At 36.3% G+C, this 9,950-nt stretch overlaps 1 protein-coding gene across 1 annotated transcript in view; it reads left to right on the top strand.

The window, feature by feature from the left end:
• Positions 1-9,950, top strand: part of FRMPD4 (FERM and PDZ domain containing 4) — a 312,762-nt gene that overhangs the window by 55,933 nt on the left and 246,879 nt on the right. The gene's annotated exons all lie outside the window — the stretch shown is intronic.

Below are 9,950 nucleotides of genomic sequence, written 5' to 3'. Positions count from 1 at the left end.
GACTCCTAATCCTATATGTAACAGTGGAAAGTGAAGAATGTTGACACTGATATTTGTGCAGGAGGTAGCATACGTGAACCTGACATAGTTGTAGCCAAGGAGTTGCACAGGAGTCCTGTATCTGGACAGCTGTTAAGGTAGCTCTGACAGTAATAATTCTAGGTTTTTGTTTGTTTATTTTTGGAAGACCATTATATGATGTAGTCTTTAAGAAAACAGCTATAATTGCTACTTCTCTGGTTTTCATAGTCTTTGTGTGGTGAATCACAAGAATCATATGTCACTGAGCATGTGGAAAGTCTCTTAATTTGTAGTTGTGAAACCTTCTGGCAGTAGACTTGTCAGTCTAAGTTTATCTGCAAAGGATTTAATCACAATCATGACTAAAATTAACCTAAGTGAATAATGAAAAAGGCTGCCATGTAGCTTAAAATAGAAGCAATAAACTGAACGGTAGACCTGTTCAGCTACAAACAGTGATTTGGGTACGGTCTGTATAGGCTGAGAAGAAAAAAGTTTCAGTACTTCTTAAATTTTTCCCCTCTCTGATTGTTACTTCTTGTCAAGAAATTAAAAACGTCCATTGTCTTGATAGCAGAGTTTGTTTCCCGTAAGGAAACAAAAGTTTTATCTCATGATCTATGCGGTCGGATTGTACCATTACATATACCAGGCATGGGAAATACTGTGCTTTCAGGAGTGTGCTCTGATCTTGGGCATTAAAAAGAAATAAAAATTCTGATACCAGCATTCAGGACCATACAATACAGTGATATTTTAGAGGCAGTGTGTTCTTACAGATTTTTCAGATTTTTRTGACTTGTTTCACACTTTCCCCCAAGTATGAGTATTGAGAAATTCTTTAAAAAATATATGTAGGAAGACATGTAGTCCTTTTCTGAATCCAAAATCTTAAATTTTTAAGAAAATGCTGTAATATCATTACATATATAATAATGCCACAAGAACTCTGAATTTGAAATATCTTTGATTCTTAATTTCTACTGTTCTGTCCCACATTTTTTAGAGCGCAAAATGATCAGCTTTTATTTTCCACTTTTCATTTGGTACTACTCCTTTGGTTCATTAGTGAGTCAACTCAACTACAGAATCATAAGGAAAATACTGAAGCTGAGATTTAAAAATTCAGGTTATTTTTCTTTCTAGTGGGGGATGGGCGGGAGTCATATATCAAATTTACTCATGCATCTAAGGCTTGCCAGATGTCATGCAGAGCTTAGAAAAAGTACACAAAGAATAAAATRCATACTGATATACCTGGGGAACTAAATAATTGTTTCATGCTATTTATGGCTGTTCGTATAATCAATATTTTTGTCTCTGTGATTTTCTTGATATTCTTTTGATGGATGTATACTTCATGTGAATGACAGCCAGCAAGTAYTTTTTCCCAGAAGAACTGACCAACCAAAGAGCTCTTTTCTAGTAWGAAAAAAAAATCGAATAATTGAATCCAGCTATTGCTGGACTGCAGTGCCAGCTGGCTCCCTTAAAGAATGTTAACAGAAATGCCAAATCCGGGTTTCTGCTCCTGTTGTAGGCTACTGCTTCTGTACAGTAGATTTTACTCTAACTGTCCCGCRATTAGAGTCATTGATAGTCCCTATTTAAAAATAAAAATAAGTATCTACCTTAGCTTTGAGTGTTTGTTTCCTTAAGTTTAATAGGTTTTGGTGCTGCTAGGTAGACGTAGTTTTGTCAGATTTTGACAAATATTCAAGTTTTTTTCTGGACACCTTCTTGTAAAGTGCCTATGGGGAAGGTTATGTTGTTTTGTTTAGGGAGTGTGTGTGCATGTACACAGTCCCAAATTCAGGTTTTAAGGCAACTATTGTGTATTTAGAATGACTCAAAGACTTGTCATTAAATGTGTAAAAATCTAATTCAAAATTCCTTTGTGGGTATGAGGTTTATTTTTTGGGAGAATTTTTTTTCCCCTGCCATAAGCAGACATGCTAGAAAATGTACTTATATTTCTCTGATTTATTCTTTATGATCAACAGTTTTCCTTTATYGAGTGGGTTGATTCCTCTACAGAAATGCATTTTAATATGTTGTTGATGACTACTTTYTATATAGAAACTTAAGAATAGAAATGTATTTATTCCTTCCTTTGCTAATTGTGCAGATAGATCTTTATAATCCAGTTTGCCATGACAGGAATACTAATACCTTCATCATTCCCTCTAGAATTTGTTACCCCTCAGATGACTGTTCTAATTATATGTCACAGTTATATAAAACCATTTTGTTTCATGTTACACTCACCCTCTTTGGAATGACACTCATTGTTTTTTCATATCTAGACCATTTATATAGGTAGAGCAAGGTTGTCATTAAGTAGAAATTAAATTGTTTCTTATGAGTTGGGTGTACACATAGCACATTAGGTTTTCTCTTTTTTTTAAGTGCACAGAGCATATAGCATGCATTGCTATATTCTAGTATCTTGTAAGAAAGATTGTTAGAAGGATAGAAAAGATGATTTTCACAGGGGATTCCATTTAAAACCTATAAAGCTATATTATAAAGCCTGCGAACTGTATGAAAATTTCAAGAGAACTAAGTGTGACAAAAGGAATATGATTAAAACTGGAGGGATGCCAAAGAAAGCATTTTAAGTAGCATGCAACCATGGAACGTGCGGGTATAAAAGCATTTACAAAGTGAGCAAAAATCAGACAGTGGCATTTAGAGAGAAAAACAAGTTAAATAATCTTTTTTTCTGTTAAATGAAACACTTAAATCAAGCAGTAACTTCTTTAAATATGTGTACCAGATTACTTATTACTGTACCGTTTCTGTGAGACAGAATCTTTGAGACACCTGCTTCTGAGACACTGAAGTAGGCAAAGAACTAGGTTGAAATTTGAGCTTCTACTGAAACTGATGGCAGAACTTTGATAGATTTGAGGGAGCTGAATGGAAATCCCAAGTGATGGGGCACCAGTCACTTGTAGTACAAGGATTGAAGCAAAAGCTGGTGGTATTTCTGAATGCAGAGAACATTTGCAAAATCTGTTTTTCAGTCTGGCTTCCTGTCTGCTTGGACAGATTCATCATCTTGTGTTTCTGTTCTTCTCCCAGTCAGCAGGTAGTACAGATAATGTAGTTAACTGCAGTGCTTCCCAGGTAATGATTTAATTTTCTGTTCTTGTTCCTTGGCTTCTTTGTTTTTTAATGCTGCCAGCTTGTCTGTATTAGAGCTTAGACCTGCTTTTCTCACCCATCCCAGCCTCCAGCACCTAGTATCAGTCTCTTCTGCTTCCTCTGATGGCCATTTGTGCAGTGTGTTCATCTTGTGTGTAGTGAGTTGACATGGACCAAGGAGGGGACAACGCTCCCTTGCTAAAGGCAGGATTCCATAGTACAAGACAAATCAGAATATTCTCTGTGCTTAGTAAATAGAAAGCAAATGTCCTGGAGACAAGCAGCAGTAATGACATCGTTGTTTCATACGTTTTGTAAGAGTAATTTAGTTTATGCCTTCAAACCACTCCAAAATATGAAGGTAAAAGTAGAAGATTCTTCCTAATTTGCAAGTGTATCTCCTGCACTCTGTTATTTCTCCATATGTGTGAGAAAGTAAACTACTTCTAGTTAAATACCTATGTATAAATACTTTGTCTTATGTGCTGATGATCTTTGGTTTATGATATTCCAAAAGAAAAAGGTTTGGGAACTGCCAGAGACAATTTCAAATAAACAGTCAGGACACATGGGAAGATGAGAGAGATGGTGATAACAAAATTGAATGAAGAGTATGTTGTAATAATAGCAGGCCAAGCTTATTTTCGGGGTTTTTTTTTTTTTTTTTTGGATGAACTTCTTGTATCACAGTTGAAGTTGATACTGCTCCATGAAAGGAAACAAGATGGAAAAGGAAAGAAGAAAACTTTTGGATGAGGTGAGAAAGTTCTGTGTTATATTGCACAATAAGGAGCGGCTAAAACTGGGAAAAGTATAATATAAATACACTGGCACTGCCTTTTGGATTGAAACATAATTTCCTCAGGTGACTGGAATGTGATGTTACATTTAATGTGAGAAAAATTAATCCAGGATGTGTTTTCCACAAGCTGAATGCACGCTTTATAAAGCAAAGGGTGAGATGGTAGAAGATATAAATTATGTCATTTACAATACCAGTTTCCTTTGTGATGCTGAGCTGCTCAACCTTTTGGGCTTACTCTCTTTAACTATAAAAGTGAAAAATAAAGATATTTGTCTGTGGTGGTGGTGAGGAAAATACTGTTAAATGCAAAATGTTAGAAAGAGTGTTTGCTTTAACAGGAGCAGTTTGAACATACTGGTAACGTACTATTGAAAGCCATGGCAGTGATGTAAGTGCCAAATAGTTGCTGGAGGAAGAAAATGTGTGCACTTTAGGCAAAATAATACATATTTTAATAGTGAAAAAGAATCCTTTATCTTTCTGTGGCATTCTTTGTTAGTCAGAATTCTTGGGACCTCAGAAAGTAAGCCATGTCTGTATGATGGGAGTGCCATTTGGATAATACAATTATAAAAGCATGAACAGCTATTTTATGATCTTTATATAAAAGACATGGCAGAGACACAGTAAATATTTTCTATTTATAGTAGAGAGTCTGTGTGTGTATATGTGTGTGTGTGTGTATGTGTTTGTGTATATATATATATGTGTGTAAAATATATATATTTGTATATGCACCCTCCCATAAATATATCTAGATAAATATGAAAAGTGCCTGTAAAGACACCATTGAATAGGTAAAACAGTATTTAAAAGCCAATGAATGGTACCTCTTTTTCTGCCAGAAGGCAGCCCCACTGGTCAGGTCTTGAATCCATCTAGAAGTCAGTCTGGAGTTCTCTGAAGGTTTTGTATGCCACACCAGAGTGAAAAGGTTTTGAGATCCTTTCATTGAACTGTGCTTTGCTTTTTGTACTACCTCGGTGCCTTCCACGTTATGGGGCAATGACTTCAACCATTGACCTCAATTTGTTTCTTCTTTGTTAGTATCATAGAATGTAAAATGATTTTATAGCGTATAGGAAAGACTTAAGTTTCAGCTCCTGGAAGATATCATGACCTCATCTTTGTAGAGAAAAAACAAATAATAACCACTTGCTCCCAAAACAAAGGGACTTAGAACTTCTTTACTATTTCAGACCATGTAGCTATTAGCAGCAATAATTAAGGTTATAAATCAGGGAGAAATTCCTCTCAGAAGATAGAGAGGAGAAGCATCAAGATGAAATTATTGCCAGGAATGCGAGATTAAGCTATTAATTTCAGTATATTTTTTGGTTTAAGGAACTGGGAGACACTAACTTGGGTTTATTTGAAAGAATGTTCTTTGACCTTTTAATTCCATTACGAAACTTGGATCCCAGCGTCACAAGCTGCTGCAGCCAAAGCGAAACCAACTTGCTGGAGTCTAGCATGGCTGGTGCTTTATCCTTTGTTCTTTAATCTTACTTTGTTACAAAAGTGTGGAGTGGTCTCCAAGCCCTGTGGTGTAATTTGGATGTTATTGGGTTATTTGATTCCATCACAGAGATTGTTTTCTCAGTCTTTGCTGTCTCCTGTATCTCCTGGCAAGTCTAAGTCTGCAAGCTGGGTCCTTGAGAAATACTTAGTCTCGATAATAGAAGGGTACAAGTAAGTGTAAGAAATATCAAAGAATAAAGAATCAATTTCTGTTCTGTCAGGGATTATTCTATATCTGTACAGTCCAAGGGCATCCAAAATTCCATCCAGCTTATTTTTATTTCTTTGTCTTTAGTCAAAGCTAGTCTCACAAATAAGGAAATCAGTGATGATAAGGATACAATCTGGTTTCAACTTTCCAAATGCAGATTTGTGGCTGTACGACAGCATCTGCCACATCTTGTGTTGAGGGAAGCTGTGTTAGGTGTACTCTCCTTTGTTTCCCAAATGTAGACTTTTTTGTGTGTTTTTTGATTATCAGCAAATTTTATCCTTAAACTTCAGTTTTTCCGTCTCCCAATAAGATGAGGTATTGATAGAGAATGAAATTGTTCAGGTATGATCAACCTTCCTTTGTGTACGTGGGGGAAGAGTCGCACACTAGGAGCCACAAAATGCCTTTTTTTATCCCCCAGAAGCTCAGGAATTTAGATCCTTGCAAAGGGCAATGACTCCAAAAGTCTCCCACCGCTGATGGGTTAGGGTGCAGTGGAGCTCTTGGGGAATGAAACACTATCAGTCTCAGCAGTTCTTTCTTGTTTCCCAGTGTGGGAGCTCCCAGTTGTGTCTGTAGGTTTAGGATAGCTTTGAATAGTTTGGGACCACCTCTCTGAGAGAACAAAGTGTGTTTATTCATTTGTTATCTATAGTATGTTGCTTCTCAAAGAATTAATCTTACGTAATGGAGCTTCAAAATAATAAAACGTAATTTTGTCTCCATAGTTTTATCAAAAATTACCTACGATAGTAAGGTTCAACTGAAAATATATAAAATTAAATGTGACTGTCAAAAAAGTCTTTGTCTTACAGTTACAAATTGTGGGGAAATTCATGTGGCCAGTTCTTTAACTATGCAGCATGCTAATGTAGTAGAATTAAACCTGTGAAACAAAATTGTCGAGTCAGACGTACAACAATAGAAAAATAACTCTCAACAACACTGCAATGCAGGTGATAGTTTTTCTGGAAATATGTGAGCAGAGGCCACTGTGGTGATAATTATATGTTGTCTACTTTACGATCCAGTAACTGAATCCAGTCACCTTTTAATTATTGGTATTTTTTTCCCCCAGGAGTTTGAATTTGTTGCTCCTCTTCATATTTTTTCAACTTTAATATGTCATTTTTGAAGGTACTTAACAGCTTCAGCAAGCAATGGAAGCAAGCAAGTGGAAGAAGTTTGTTGAAATGGCAAGGCTGTTAATCTGATTTTAATACAGTCTGAAAGAAAATAGCCTTAAGAGTTGTAACTATGTGAGAGAGATTATGTTCAAAGAGAAGACTGCATTTTTTGCTTACCTATAGAAAGTGTGCTTTGGAAAATATTTTTTGACGTAATGAAATCTCTTGCTCAGGTAACTTTTTCAGATAATAAGTTAGAACAAACTCAAATCCTTACTTACATTTTATTCTAATGTGGGCTTATGTAAGCAAGTTTAAGCTTTACCTTGCATAGGGTGTTTTTTTTTAATATACTTCTGAAAGCTGTGTGCTGAAAAATGTGGGGGCAAAAAAAACCATAAAGAGAACTGCTCTGATAYACTGTGATACTTTCATACTTTTTTAATAAAGGATATACTCAGATGTTTTTGCAGAACAATTACTGTCACTTCATGTCACAGATTGAAAATATTAAAATATATCAAAAAGTTTGAAGTAATATCAAATCGTATATGATGCTGATGAAAGGAAGTTAATATTGTAGTAGAATTTTACCAATGTAGAGAGAAATCTGACCAATGATTGCAGGCTCGAGACTCCTTTCTTAATTTAAACCCCTTCTTTTTAAGGGAGAGAAGAGAACAGAAGAAGAAAAAGAAAAGCCTGGGGATTGTAAAGACCATACAACACAAAAAGAAATTTGTCTTCTGAAAGACATCCTTCAGATAGTAGGAGTGGGAGGTACAAAAAGCCTTTGTCTTTGGCAGCCATTTGATGAACAGGCTRTTATTATTTTTGTCAAATACTTGCAGATCTTCTGCAGAAACCAAAATGTGTATCTCTTGATGTTTGGCAAGAGAGGGTGTTTCAAACAGCAAGCGTGGGCATTCGCAACGTTTYGCCACATTACCTCACTGCTCTGCCGTGCTTTCCCTCCAGAACCCTGGCCTTCTAAAATTAACTGAAAAAAAATGCTGGCATTGCCTATATAAAAAGGCAAAGGTGTTTGTATCTACAACCAGTGAGATGTGGAATACGTGGTGTTTTTTGTCTCACATTAGTGAGACAAATGTGTGTTCATACRTGAAGACACATTTAACAAATGTTGTTAACCTGTGTGCAGTGATGGAGTTGGAAGTTGCACCTTCTTATGTAGCAGAAAGTTGTTTGTAGCCAAGGCTTAAGATTCTAGTGTTTAGGGAAGAAATACTTGGAGTCTTTCTTTTTTTCTTTTTTTAAGATAGRTATGTTCTACATGTAGTAATGCCCTACTCTTTAGTTAGTTAGTTAGTTATCTTCCTCTCCCTTCTGCCCCCCCCCCCCATTTACACACTGAGATGTGATCTTTTTGGATATTTTTACAGCTCCAGTGTTTTTCTACTGCACTGTGTTCTAAACCCTAGAGTAGAAAACTCTGTATGCTACTAAGTGTGCAAAACTTCAATTTGGATTGCAGGTGCAGTAGGTGGAATCTTTCCTTGTGGAGCATGCATTATGTTTTCTGTAGCTTAAATAATTATGAGAAAGATTTAAATGTGCAGGCCCACTTGTCTTTAAGGCCTGCTGGTGCKCTCTCCATCTTTAATCAGGTGGCTGATCATGCAGTGACTCACCACTGTTTCACATCACAGAAGGAGATCCTCGAGGTTAGGAAATTTGGGTTATAAATAAACAACAGTTTAARAACTTACATCCTTAAATTACATTAAAAATGTAGTGCGATCCTCTGCTGTCAAGGAAATGGGGACTGTTAATTTGAGACAGATCTGCTTGCAAAACTCATTTCTGTCAGACGTCTAGGCATTTTTATGGGAGAGAGGAGAGTTTAGGTTTTGTTCTCACTGTATTTAATGCCCACAAGGGCATCACTTTTACCCCCCCCCCCCAGTTTTTATTTTTTCAGTGTTGAGATCTGCCCTCTGTTTAGATCCTGTAGTGTCTGTGTACTGTTATTGATGGCTGCTGTTCTACATACAGCTTAGCTTTGTTGATTGGGAGAGAAGGTAGGTGATATCTGATGATACGGTTTTGTTCCTGCTGAAGGCTGGTCTTTTTCTCATCTGCAGAAGAGTGGCCAACTTGTTTAATCCTTCCCTCRTGCCATCCACATGCGCTCAGTTACTGCCTGAAATGCAGTTTAACAGTAACAAGGATGCTTGTTGACTTTCCGTGCTGCCTGAGAGAATCCTTTTTAATTTCATTTTAGACATCCTATCTTATTTGCTTGTTGCTAGCTGAGCACTTCTCATGAAGTGATCAAAATCGTTCAAAAATTTTTAGGAAACCTTCCTTCTTCTCCCATCTTCTCTAAATAGTACTGCAGGGCACTAAATGCTGTTTCTGTTGTCTTATTAAGTTTGTTTTGAGGAGGTGTTGATCAATCATATCACTGGTTGTCTAGTTGCTAGCTGTTTTTTGGAAATCTCTCACTTCTGCACTTGTATATTCTGAAAACCAAGTAAAGACCACTTGAATTCTATTAGCAGTGTTCTTTTTTGCCCTCCATTTCTTCTTGATATGTTTACTTTGTCTGAGGATGTCAGAGAAAAATAAGTTTGTAGCATTTAACTCTTACGTTACTATTGCTTGTGATGCATCTCTTCATTTTTTTGATATACATACTCTTTTTGCGAGATGTTTATGTTGCAGCACTGAGCTCCAGGGTTGTGATAGCCACATTCTCTTTGTGGTTGTAGGATKTCTTTTTCTTTCTTCCCTTTTTTCCCCCTCCACTAGGTAATATTTATAGCTATCTGTTGACTGCCAGACTGAGATTCAGAAGAGCATAGGCTATTGATGTACGGTCTAAATAATTAGTACTTTAGAAGTTATTTTTAAGCTCTGATATAATACTTATTTTGGAAGTCCATTCATGCGCTATCTGAAATGTATCTTTCAAAAGAATTCTCCTAAGGATGGTTGGTTGTGCGGAAAGACCGATCATAATCTTTCAGAGAAAATGATTCAGTTCTTCTGTATTCTTTCATTCAGCAGCATGGWGACCTGCATAAAATTTATTTACATTTATGAAAAAAAAATTCATTGTTTGGGGTTTTCTTCCCCCCTTAGAATG

The sequence above is a fragment of the Rhea americana genome, unplaced genomic scaffold, assembly GCF_003343005.1.
Source record: "Rhea americana isolate MKP2758 unplaced genomic scaffold, rheAme1 scaffold_7, whole genome shotgun sequence".
In the NCBI taxonomy this organism is placed as follows: Eukaryota; Metazoa; Chordata; class Aves; order Rheiformes; family Rheidae; genus Rhea; species Rhea americana.
This window is presented reverse-complemented; position numbering and strand designations above follow the sequence as displayed.